Genomic DNA, 13038 nt, shown 5'->3' on the forward strand with positions numbered 1-13038 from the left:
TCTACCTCATGTCGGAGACAGAGCATGAATGAAACTAGGGATGCTGGGTGTGACAAAAGGCAGCCCAGCACCTGGGTATGAGTTCAGTGTAGCCATATATTTTAAAGCCCTTGAGTGGTGTTCATAGACACGCAGGTCTCAGAAATGTTGCACTCGCTGTTCTGTTGGGAGAAGAAAGAAGGATTGGCAACAGATAGAGACCCCTTATATTTCAAGCCTATCTTTGGCTCATTCTCTGCTAGCTTGCCCTCCCTTTCTGGTTAATGCTGACCTGGCCCCAAGATCCTCTGGCTTCCTGCAGAAACTCAAGTGCTTCACCAAGGTCATCCTGAGAGGGTTTATTCATGTCTGTCCCTTCTCGGTTGTTTGTCCTAGCTTTTTGTCTACTGCTAGAATTCTCTTTACCTTCTTAAATGGAGCAAGGGCCTGTAAATGCCTTCAAGCCCACTGAGATGTGTGTGATATTCCTTCATGTATGGGAAACTCAGCACAAGAGCACCATACAGGTGCATGCATTATACTCTTGATCTTTGCCCTACCTCTCTCTCCCACCCTTCTTGCTCCTGCTCAGACCCTGACTGAGTAAATATGTAAGTTGTCTACCTAAGCAGACATCCCTATGAAGTCTTACTATGGGAATCTCACCTTTTCATGCTACCTCTCCTTCACAGGGAAGATATTTTGCATAGCCACCTTGTTTGAAATCATGGGTGAGAGCATCCCTGGAGCCTCATAAAGGGCTCTAGAGAAGTGACTTGTTGGGTATCGTTTCGGTCCAAGTCTAGTGGGTTCACCTGAGACACCCAGAGTGGAGGGAGAAGGGAGACCATGAGGAAAGACATGGAAGGAAGAGAGAGGAAGGAGGGAAAAAAGGAGGGAAGACAGGGAGGGGACAGAGAAACAAAGGAAGGAAGGAAGGAAGGAAGGAAGGAAGGAAGGAAGGAAGGAAGGAAGGAAGGAAGGGAGGGAGGGACAGAAGGAGGGAGGGAGGGAAAGAGTGAGGGAGGGAGGGAGGGAGGGAGGGAGGGAGGGAGGGAGGGAGAGAGGGAGGGAGGTAGGAAAGCAGACATCAAGCAGACAGACAGGACCAGTTTTCCAAGTATAAGGCCCAGGAAACTGTTTTTCAATAATCCTTAAGTAGATCTGTTTTTATGACATTCCCCCACCACCACCACCACTTTTAAATTAATTTCTCTTAACCTTAAATTTGTTTGTATGTATTGGTAGATTCTCATGCAGTTTTAAAGTTGGATTTGATTGGCTGTACTCCCGGCGTGGTGGGCAATGGCTGTGAGTGAGCTGCTCTCCAGCTCCACATGGAAGGCTAAGAACTAGAGTGATTCCACGTGAGCAAGTTGCCTTCTGTGGTAAGAGAAGCTGCCACCACTCAGCTTTTCCCAGATGTGCCGTTTATTCAATTAAACACTTACGCCGAATCATACCATATGCATCAGTTTTGGATTTTGTCATTCACTGCAGTTCTTTGGAGTCTTTCTTTCTTTCTTTTAAAAAATAGGGCAGTGCTTTATTTTCCTTTACACCTTAATAAATACTTCTTGATGACTGCACATGGGGTAAGCTGCATGGTAGTTCAGAAAGGTCACAGCGATGGTGTTTTCCTGACAGCGTGTAGTCTTCAGTAGTGAGTGGAATGACTTGTATGACATCACTGTCAAACCAGCAAGACTGCATTTATGCACCCATCGTTTTCAGGATTGTTGGTAACTTGGGCATACTTTCCCCACATAACCTTGCCTCCTTGTGTCACAAGGCCCAACTCACGCACGTTCACTTCAATAACTGTATCTTTGGTGATCACACCCAGGGTTGTATATAATGGGGATCATGGATTCTTTTTCACACCGAGTATAGGCAGACAAAAAGTAGCCTTCAGCTCAGGGTGTGTGACATGGGCTTTTTTGAAACGTAGACCCATTGGCCTAATGAACCTTTCATATTTAGGTGGTTTTCTTGTAAAACCACCACCAACAAAGCAGACTTTAGTAAACATTCTCTTCCATGCCTTCATTTTTCTTTTTCCTGTTCGAATAACTTTCAATACTTCTGTTTCTCCTTAGGCACAAACTTTGGGTAGAGGGACCTCCCATTTTCCCGCCTTTTCTTTTCGTTTCTGCGTAATCATGTTGGAAAGTACTTTTGCTCTCGACTGCCCCTCTCTGTCCAGCAGACAGGCAGGGACTGTTCCTTATGGAGTCTTCCCATCGTCCTTCTGCTTGGTGTTTCTCTTTTCATGCATCTTAATAGTCTTCTTCATTTGTATTATCTCGGCATGGCGCTGTTTATGGTAGAGCTTAGCCTTCAGGCCAATCATTTTCTTGCCTTTGAACGTTCATGGGCCTCCCGACCTTCTTTCTTTCTCTTTTTTCTCATGGTAGTCTAAACGATATCCATATCGTTTGCGTTGCAATTCAATATATTCATTTTGTGGCATGTTGACAACCTCGGAGCAGCTGTCCGCGGCCTCCCGGGTTCCAAAAACCTTTTAAGTTCTGGGTGTCACGGGCCCATGAGCCTGGTTCGCTCAAGCCGGAATGGGCCTTTGGAGTCTTTCTATTGTTGTGTGTGGCATCTATGAAGATGTGGTTCCTTCCTACTGCAAAGTCATATAACATGGTAGAGATGCGTCCCTGTTTGTTTAATCAAGGACTTCTAGGATATATGCAGGTTTCTACTATTATGAGTAAAGCTATTTTGAACATTTGTCTACCGTGTTGTTGCAAATCCCCGTTTCTGTTTCTCTGAGATAAATGCTCGATAGTACACCGGTTGTGTGCTGGTTACATGTTTTAAAAGGAATTGCTCGCCGGGCGGTGGTGGCGCACGCCTTTAATCCCAGCACTTGGGAGGCAGAGGCAGGCGGGTTTCTGAGTTCGAGGCCAGCCTGGTCTACGGAGTGAGTTCCAGGACAGCCAGGGCTATACAGAGAAACCCTGTCTCGAAAAACCAAAAAAAAAAAAAAAAAAAGAAAGGGAATTGCTCTGCCTTGTGGTAAGGATATTTCTTCGGCTGCTGTCATAATATGAATGCCATGTGACAGAAAGGAGGAAAAGCAATTACATTTCATATCCAAACTTCCCCTGCTATACATAATACGTCCACTAGAATTTACTGCTAACATTTGCCTGACAATGTCTACCTACAAAGGACCTGGGAAATGTTCTCTCTTCTGAGTACATTGCTATTCTAAATGAAACTGGATACCAGAATAAACTGGATTATGCAGCAGTAACAACAACAACAAATTCCCCAATCTCTGAGGCTTAACGTAACAAAAAGTATTTCCCTCTATGATTACTTGACCATCCTTCACTGGTTAGAGCTCTTGGGTCTGTATTATATTCACTCTGAATTGAAGAACCCGTACCAAGAACATTGATAGTCATTACAGCATAATGCTTTTAAAAATCTATATCTCATTGGCCCGAGCATGTTACATGCCACATGGCATCTCACATAGGTACTGGGACCTATGTAATTTTATTATTTACCAGAATAATAAGACGTAGAAATATTTAGTATAATGTTAGCTTTAAATGTGCTTTCTACAATTTAGAATAATCTGAGCCAAGATCCTCTCTAGAGAAATTGTCTTTGTTGCCTTAATTGGTGTGGAAAGACCCACACCAAAAGTGGATGGCACCTTCTGGTAGCAGCACAAATATAAAAAGACACAGAAGAGGAAGAATAGAAGATAATTGGTTTTGTTTCCTTGGCCTTCCCTCTTACTTCAGAGTTAATTTGCCCTGTTAATGCTGCTGCTGCTGCCGCCGCCTTTGCTAATATTCAAAACAATGTTTCCAAGCTTCTGATGTAGACTGAGGATCAGCGCGTCTCTAGGAACCCTCCATCCATGTCTTCGGCACCAGACTGGGACTCCGGGGCACCCAACATGGTGGACTGAGCAACTATGGGATGCTTGACTCCTCTGGTATAAGAGGACTATTGTTAGGCCTACCCTCAGTGTTGAGGCACCTGGCATTATGGACTGAATTACTGTCGGGTTCTTGGGCTCTTGGCTGTGAGGCAGCTGCTGTTACTATTCGAACTGTATTGCATAAGGTGATTTAATAAATTCATTTAAATTTTTTTGGCTCTGTTCCTCCCAAGAAACCTGACTAATACATTAGAAACTGTGGCTCAGAATTTATGAAAGTTAAGGAGAAGGGATTCATGAATGTTGGGATAGGATAGGGTCTGTCACAATCTCAAGCTCCCACATGCTCTTCTTCACCTGCTTTTGCCCTGACAGGCTTCTATGTATTGAGGATTCTCAGCTTTCAGCCTTCACCTACATGTATCTTGGAATTTCATCACTGAGTCTATTTGTTAATAGGCTTTATTTCCCAGAAAAGTATTTCCCCGCTGAATGCCGTGTCTTAAATATCCAGTTTAGATGATCTTAAACTTACCTGATGAGTGTTTCACACATCAGTGTGCCCACTCTGATGGAGCTGTACCTGCTACACAACAGTGCAGAACCCCCATGCAGGATACAGCACCAGACAGTTATCTCTGCCTGACTCTTAGGATTTGGTATAGCTGTGAATAGCGGTCTTGTAAGCTCCACCTAGTACACCAGCATTGCTCTACAAAATCACCAGGATCATGGAGTGTGGAATGTGTTTGCTTCTATTTTGCACTTTATTAGTTTTATATGACTTTGGTTGCCTGGATTCTAACCATTTGTACCTACAGAAAGGATGAGAAGTCAAAGACTAGGTCACAATTCCCTTCCTTTAAAGACTTTGCTCATTAGCTACCAAGAATACTTCTGTTTACAGCTCCTTAGCCACAACTAACTTAGTTCCTTAAATCATTGAAGGAGCCTGAGAAAGTAAACTTACAAGGGCAGGCATGCGCTCAGATCAAAGTTGAGACTCTTAGCAACGAAGATGTGATGCTGTCCAGAGAGACTGAAGTATAAAGAACAGGCTCTTGGAAAGAAGAGTATGCCAGTCCACTGTTTCACCCTCCCATGTAGACTCCATTCAACAAAACTTCTTTCCATTGAATCTCTACTCTGAACAGTAGATGGTACAGACATGCCTCCTGCATCAGTGAAGCTTTCAAACACTAAATAACTGCCACCAGGAAAATATGATTGTGAAGTCTAACTTGTTGGGAGCCGACTCTTGGCCAGAGGTGGCTGTCATCTTTACAGCCATCTTGAGCCATGTGCCCTGACAGGAGACTTGTTTCAACGGCCTGCAATGGCTGAGCGCACTCTGATAAACATCTTGTTGCACTGTTTGGTGCCCCCGGCTGCCAGGTGCTCCTGGTATCCATGGCTACAAGGCACGTGACGTAGTGGCTTCAGTTGAGATTGTCCACGAGGGCAAGTCACGTGGTAAAGGGTATAAATACCCAAGATTTCCCTTCTATAAAAAAGTAGAGCAGTAGGGGAGTAGAGGAGTAGAGGAGACTGAAGGAGTGAGAATATAGTAAGAAGAGAGGATAATAAAGAAGAGACTTGAAGAGACTCCACCGGACTCTGGCTTGTATCTATCTTTTGCGTCTCTCGCCCCTTTTTTCCCCTTCCTCCGTCCCCACTCTCTCTTGCTAGACCCTGACCTGCCGACCGGAGCAGCAGAACCGGCCGGCCTTTACAAAGTAACAGAACCTGACGGCCGTTACAAAAGAAACGGCAGTTACACTAACTAGTAAAACAACAACAAAAGAATTGCTAGAGAGAGGTTGATGGAGGTGGGAGATTAGATGGAAGAGAGGATCAGGGAGACTTAACTTTAGAGGGTGATGAGAAAAGTGTATCCAGGAAGGAAGCCCACAGATCAGTCGGTAGTATGCTGAGAACATTCAAGGAGGGTGGTATATATCTGAATAGGCCCTGACAAACATGCAACAAGACAGCCAGGCAGGCTGGCACCTTGTAAGGAGATAGGTGTGAGAATCATCTGGACATGTGGTCAGAGGCTCTGCAGCTAAAGGTTGGAGGTTGACAGAGAAGACTTTGCAGAAGTTTAAGAAGAGTGTCTACCACATAGTGAGCACACAAGGAAGCTAGAACTCGTGTTTTTGAAACCATGTGTTATATTTTTTCCTTATATTACATTGCTATCTTCATCATCTTTTGTATAATCATTTTTGAGAAGTTCTCCTTCTCTTATTCAGAAGCACGTAAAACTGTTTACCTTTTTCTGAATTGATCGTATTAAAATTCATCATGGGTGATTTTTTCCCCTCCTTCCTAGATCCTTGTTTGTCACAGTTCTGTTTTCTAAAAGAGGCAGAAAAACTATAAAGTGGTTCCTTTAGGAGAAGAAACAATCATTTAATATCGAGGTATACTGGGCCAGTTCCCAGTCTTCCTTCTGATGAAACTATTATTAGGGCTCCTTTATGGTTCACTTGGTGGTGCTGAGCATAAACTACTAGAAATCTCCATTGGCCTTCACAGCTCTACAGATAACATGGAAGGAAGAGGCACTGAGGACTTCCTATGGTTGCTAAATCTCACCGTCTCATTCCAAATTGGTCCTCAACTCCGGGCAACAACATTCTCAAACATGACCTAGCTATGACTTAACTAGACTGTCTGGCTTATTTAGCCAACTAGTCCAGTGCAAATCTAGGGGGCTTTGCTTCAGTTTTTGAGTCTTTCTTTTTTGATATAATTTTGGTATTTTAAATCATTATGAAAAACACTGTTATGACAAGTCTAGGCAATAAAGAATATGTTTGCAAAGAGGGAGGAGCTAAGAGGATGTGGGATAATTCAGAAAGCTGGAAAGATCAAGGAGAGTCTCTGGCGAGTTTCAGAAGTGACTGAGTATCCCCCTAAGAAGGGTAGAGGGTTATATATCGATCACCTTCTGTAGAGACAATGTGCTTAGGGCTAGTATTCAAGTCTGAGTGGCCAGAGAGTCAGGAAAGGGGACACATAAGATCTTTCTTCATCTGAGTCTTGAAGCATGAACATATGCCTATGGGAAGACTATAGCTTAGACCAGTGGTTCTCAACCTTCCTAAGGTTGCTAAGACCCTTTAATATAGTTCTTCATGTTGTGGTGATTCCAACCATAAAATTATTTTTGTTACTACTTCATAACTGTTATTTTGCTACTGTTATGAAACATAATGTGAATATCTTTTTTTTTCTGATGGTCTTAGGTGACCCTTGTGAAAAGGTCTTTCAATCTCCAAGGTGGTCACAACCCACAAGTTGAGAACTACTCGAATAGAGGGAGAGTCCAGGAAAGACAAACAGCGTGGTCACAGGTATGTAGCTATGAGGACAGATGGATGTAGACCTGACATGGGGCTGGCAGACAGGGTGCAAAGAGGATAGAGTCTCGGGGTGTAAGACTGCAGAGGTTGCAGTCTGCAGACACTGGAGAGCTACTAAAACAGGTCAAGCAGAGATGGAAATCTGCAGCTCGGAATGAGCTCCTGAAAGTAGCATGGGAGAGGGATTTGACAGTGTTAAACTCGAAACAGGAAATCTGATTTCTGAAGTGGTTTCTCTGAGAGTTAGTGAAAAACAGTCCCTGAATAACAGTAATGAGATTGGCGTTCTCAAGGAAGGCACAGCCAGGGAGGCAGAAAAAGTACACTTTGGGGAGAAAATTGGACGAGAGGCGTGATCAATAGTTAGGGATCAAAAATGAATTGCTAGCTGCTGATTGATGCTGTAATGTGACACAGATCAAAGGGTTAAGCAATACAGGAGAGGAGAACGAGTTTGGACCAACTGACTTGAGTGGGTAGAAAGTAAGTTGACTTTAAAGGCAGTCCCTTTCCTTTTCAGTGTTTCCTTACCAAGGGCAAAAACTAAGAGTGAGGGAGATTAGGAGAGAGTGGGACAGCCAGGAGAGATGAGCTAGGACCCACACTACTGGCCTCCATATTTATGGAGGCCAGTCAAGTCATGAATACTGGCAAAGGATACACAATGCCCACAGTACTGATCTATTGACATCATAAACATCATTAAAATATATATCTGTTTAAATGTAACAGAAACATGACACCAACATTCAATGAGCAATTATACAAGGGCGGAAGAATGACAGAAATGCAAAGATGAACAATCACACATACATACATACACACACACACACCCCTAATAATTAAGGCGATCTGATGGTCATGGTCTTATTTAAGTGAACAAAGGTATTATCCCTGGAGACAGGATGAGAGAACATGCTCTATGAAAGTAATAAATCTGTAAAACATTCTTGCCAATGATGTTTAACTTAAATTCAATTAATCAGGTTTTATATCCAAAATTCATATTATTAAAAATATATGGAGTTTAGAAAGACACTCAGGATCACAAAGAAAATAATAAAAAGCTTCAGGGATATTCTGGGAAAAACAAAAACAAAACCCTGGTCTGATCATCACAACCAGTCATTATCATGGATCTGATAGAAACTAAGAGAGAGTGAACACACAACACTCATATGCAACAAGTGAACTTTGGTTGGATTTATTTAGAAGAAATTACTATGAAACCCATTTGGGGAACAAGTGTGAAAATGCTATAATGAACAAAAGCAATAGGGTTCATTAGTGTGTATTATTAATTTTCTTAAGTTGCTGGAGTATTAAGGTTTCTAGACGAGCATCCTTACTTTTTTGAGAAACATGCTAAATAATTTAAGGATTGTATAATTAAGAATCAAGAAAACAGAACTGACATATACCACCACAATAGGCAGAGAGAGAGAGAGAGAGAGAGAGAGAGAATTCAAAAGAAGAGGGTATTTAGATGAAGTTTAATATCTCTTTCCCAGCCACTGGCTGTCAGAGATTCACTGAAATGGATGGTGAATGCTAATTTTGCACTTCCTATGAAAAGCACATAAAGCTACAGAAATCCCTGCTGATGTCCTGCATGAAGAGAGAAAGGGTAGGAATCAGAAAGGGTAGGAACATAAACACGGTTCTGCCATGAAGCAAAGCATCTTGACCCATAGCAAATTATACCTGCTATTGAATAAGGGGCATTCTTGTTGTAGACCAAGAACTGGAGAGAGGCAGTATAGGTCTGTTCACAAATACATTGTGGACGCTAATCTAAGTGTTTTTAACTTGGTTATGGGAGGGAGGGGGCAGAGACAGACAAACACACAAACACACAGACACACAGACACACAGAAAAAGACAGATAGACACAGACAGATTTATTCCTGAACTGACTGATACTACTGTGCTTCAGCAGTTAGGACATTAAAGAACTATCAGAGTCTGAAAACTTTTCAGTTTCTCTAAATAAAAAGTGTCTACCGTTACATGTCAGAAAGCCCTTAAACAGAGAAGGTCAGAAGACTAAGACCAAAGTACCCAAGATTTGGTGTCTTACTCCACATGTCCTGCGAAAACTTCAACCTGTTACTCTGAGAAAATAGGGTACTAAGAAAAATGGGGAGGAGATTGCAGAATATGCTAAGCTTTAGATCAAGAGAATGAAGGAAGCCAAAGAAAAATCCTGGGAGCAGATTGCCAAGAGACATAGGTTTTCTGTCTTCTCTGAGAGCTTCTCAGTCTAAGTCAAAACTAAAAGTCTTTAGGAGGAACAGTAAATGATCAGACCTTGAAAATTTTAAAAAAGAGAGAGCGTGACAGAGAAGGGGGAAAGGATTCAATCCAGAATATAGATGAATGACTAAAAGGGGTGTGAAGAGTTAAAGGGGACAGAACAATGACTCAGAAATTTACAAATGCTAATCTATCTGGCTAACATAGGAAGGGCATTGCAGAGCCCCTGGCCTGGGGGAGAGGGGCTCACAGAAATAAGCAGAGGTGGTTCAGAAACACTTGGAATTTGAAAGAGAAAACAAAAACCAGAAAAACAAACAAACAAACAAACAAACAAACAAACAAAAAACCCTATCAAAACCCAAATGGCTTGCTGGCCATGAGAGAGACAGAGAGATACCGAGAGAGAGCGAGAAACAGAGAGACAGAGACAGAGGTAGAGAGACAGAGGCAGACAGAGAACACACAAGAGGTCTAGGAAATACAGCCACAGTCAGCAGCTCTCTAGGAGCTGCAGGGGAAGGGCAGGGAGGGATCAATCACACAGATGAATGACCAGCACTGGGAGAAGGCTGTCTGGATGGCGGCAAAGTGTGTTCCAATGATTCAGAAAACCAAGTATGTATCAATACTCAAGTACAGATGAAGCAAATTCGGTGAAATGTTGACTCTAGGTGGGAATTTGGATGTTCCCTATTGGATGTTATAATTAATTATAATTGTCTTTCATTTATCTTTTCTGAATGTTTGAAAATTTCACAAAATAGCAAAAGCATGTTATACTCCTTCAGTGAAGATCATAGGAAACCAACATAATTATGACCATGAAAATGGTAAAAGAAGACACACATTAAATTGAGCAGTTTTTCAATAAATCCCTGAAACTGAAATGGGGGAAATATGGTCCAAAACACTAAGTTTCATTTTGTTTCTGCCTCTAACATTCCAAGGTTGATTTGTGTATTTGCCATTCTCCTGAGGACATCTCGGTTGTCAGTCCCACAATACTTACCTCATTTACCAACTTCAGGAAAGCAAGGAAGAGAAACAGAGAGATGGTTCAGTCAACAAAGTACATGCTGTACAAATATGAAGACCTGAGTTTGAATCCCCAACACCCACATGAAAAGCCAAATATGGTGGTGCACATGTGTAGTCTCTGTCCCAGGGAGCCAGAGACTGGCAGATCCCTGATGCTCACTGGCTAGCCAGCCTACCTTAATCTTTCCTTCCAAGTTAAGTGATAAACCTTGTCTCAGAAAAACAAGGTAGATGGCTTCTGAGGAAGGAAACCTGAAGTTGTCCTCTGGTCTACACACACATGTGCACTGTCACATATACAAACACATGCACATAGACCATACAGAGAGACACACACAGAGAGAAGGAGGGGATAGCAGTTGAAGATAGTGAGTGCCCTCTGACCTCCACACCTCATGAACATGGGTACAACAAACACCCAGGGCCATCTCCTGCACTCAAAATTAAAAAAGAATGAATGAGAATCTGCTCTACTCTTTTTTTTTTTTTAAGGAAACAATTTAGTTGGGAAACATTTTACAGCCACTTACAACACACCAATGTACTGTGACATTAGAATTGAGAAACCTTGAGCTAGAAACATAGCTTTATAATTACAGAGTCACAGCCAAGAGGGAGCTCCTCTCCCTGAGCTGATGATTAATGCACAGGTGTCAGCTGGGGGGGGGGGGGGGCTCCTGGTGACATCTGAGAGTTTTTTGCCTTACTCCGGCTCTATCCAGTGTTGACATTTGGTCAAGACTTGGGATGAGTATGGGATGCCATACACATACAATCAGACAGCTCGAATCCACTCTCTGGTTCTCCCACTAATGATCTCCATAAATGTCTGCAGGACGTTTCATCTCTCATTAAGTGTCTCTGTTTCTAGTTCATTGGTCAACGAATTTTAACAGCCGAGTGAGTCCATATACGGGAAGCAGCTGAATCATATTTTTCACAGAGTAACATAAAAAAAAGGTTGCGTGACTGTATTCTACGGGGGGAATATGAGCTGTATTAAGTAATTGATACACATTCAGGAGACTGTATTTGTGGGATGGGGTTGCAAAGGCATCTATGATATTTAAGGTGACATTCATTTCAGTTGTAATTATAAAGCTAGCCATTCTAAGTGCACACTTCAGTGGTGGTAAATACATTATATTATTTTGCTACATCATGATTATCTATCTCCAGAATTCATCCCACCTAATAAAACTGACTTTCTATACCCATTGAACAATAACTCCTATTGTCACCAGCCCCCAAAACTACATTCTTCTTTCTGGTTCTACTATTTTAACTACTTCAAGAAACACACAATCTGTTTGTGCCTGGAACTGGGGCTTATTTCACAACATTATTTTCTCCAGTGTCACCCATGTTGTAGCATGTATCAGAATTCCTTTCCTTTCAAAGACTGAACAACACAATAGCTCTGTGATTACAATAACACAATGTTTCCTTACCCTCTCCTCCAGCAGCAGACACTTGGATTGTTTTCACATTTTAACTACATGAATGCTGCTATGAATATAGATCTTTAAACATCCCAAGTGAAATTCCCATTTAATTATTTGGGGTATATACTCAGAGTGAAAATGGTGGATCATGTGGGAAGTTGGTCTTCTTAATGTCTTACGGAAATTCTATTGCTTTCGACAAAGACTATGTAATTTTACATTCCTACCAACAGTATGAAAAATTGTTACAAGTACCCACCCCCCGACACACACACTCCCCCGAATTTCCTTTACTGATATTTCTGTGATGTGGTATTTTTGTCCCGCTGCCGTTTCAACTTAGGTTAAATTTACATACTGTGTGTTGGACACTTGTTTATCTTCTTTGGTGAATTGCAGAGTGAAGGTCTCTAGCCATTTCTGGAATTGGCTGTGTCTGTTGTTGAGAAGATAGAACATTCCTTGGAATGAGGTTGATGAGTATCATCTACTCTGCTCTGCAGAGGTGTTATTAGAGCCTGAGCAGTCCAGACTCCATGTTATAGTCTCAAAGTATCAGAGACAAATTCAAATCTGTTTAACACAGAGCTGAGATTCAGGAACTATTGACAGAATTAGACAAATCGGACTGTCTAAAAACTAAACAAGCTGTAGGGTAGAGTTTTGAACTTGCTTTTTATGATGCCTATTGATTTCGATAGTAAAATGAGTAGATTTTAACACAACAGACTCCGAGTCCCTATAACAAAAGTGTGTCTGATGGTGGTAGGCCACGGAGATGGTTCAGCTGGTGACGACGCCTGCTATCAAGCCTGATGATGTGAGTTCTAAAGAATTGACCTTTACAACTTGCTTGCAACACACACACGCGCACGCACGCACGCATGCGCAAGAGAAAGAGAGAGAGAGACAGAGACAGAGAGAGACAGAGAGAGACAGAGAGAGACAGAGACAGAGAGAGACAGAGAAGAGACAGAAACAGAGAGAGGGGGGATAGAGATCTGATATAGATAGACAGGCGAACAGACAG

General features: G+C 42.1%; 1 pseudogene; it reads right to left on the reverse strand.

The window, feature by feature from the left end:
• Positions 1-1672: 1672 nt before the first annotated feature.
• LOC114622806 lies at positions 1673-2452 on the reverse strand (annotated as a pseudogene).
• Between the last annotated feature and the right edge of the window lie 10586 nt (positions 2453-13038).

Source organism: Grammomys surdaster, unplaced genomic scaffold (assembly GCF_004785775.1).
Source record: "Grammomys surdaster isolate TR1022 unplaced genomic scaffold, NIH_TR_1.0 191, whole genome shotgun sequence".
NCBI classification, from domain to species: domain Eukaryota; kingdom Metazoa; phylum Chordata; class Mammalia; order Rodentia; family Muridae; genus Grammomys; species Grammomys surdaster.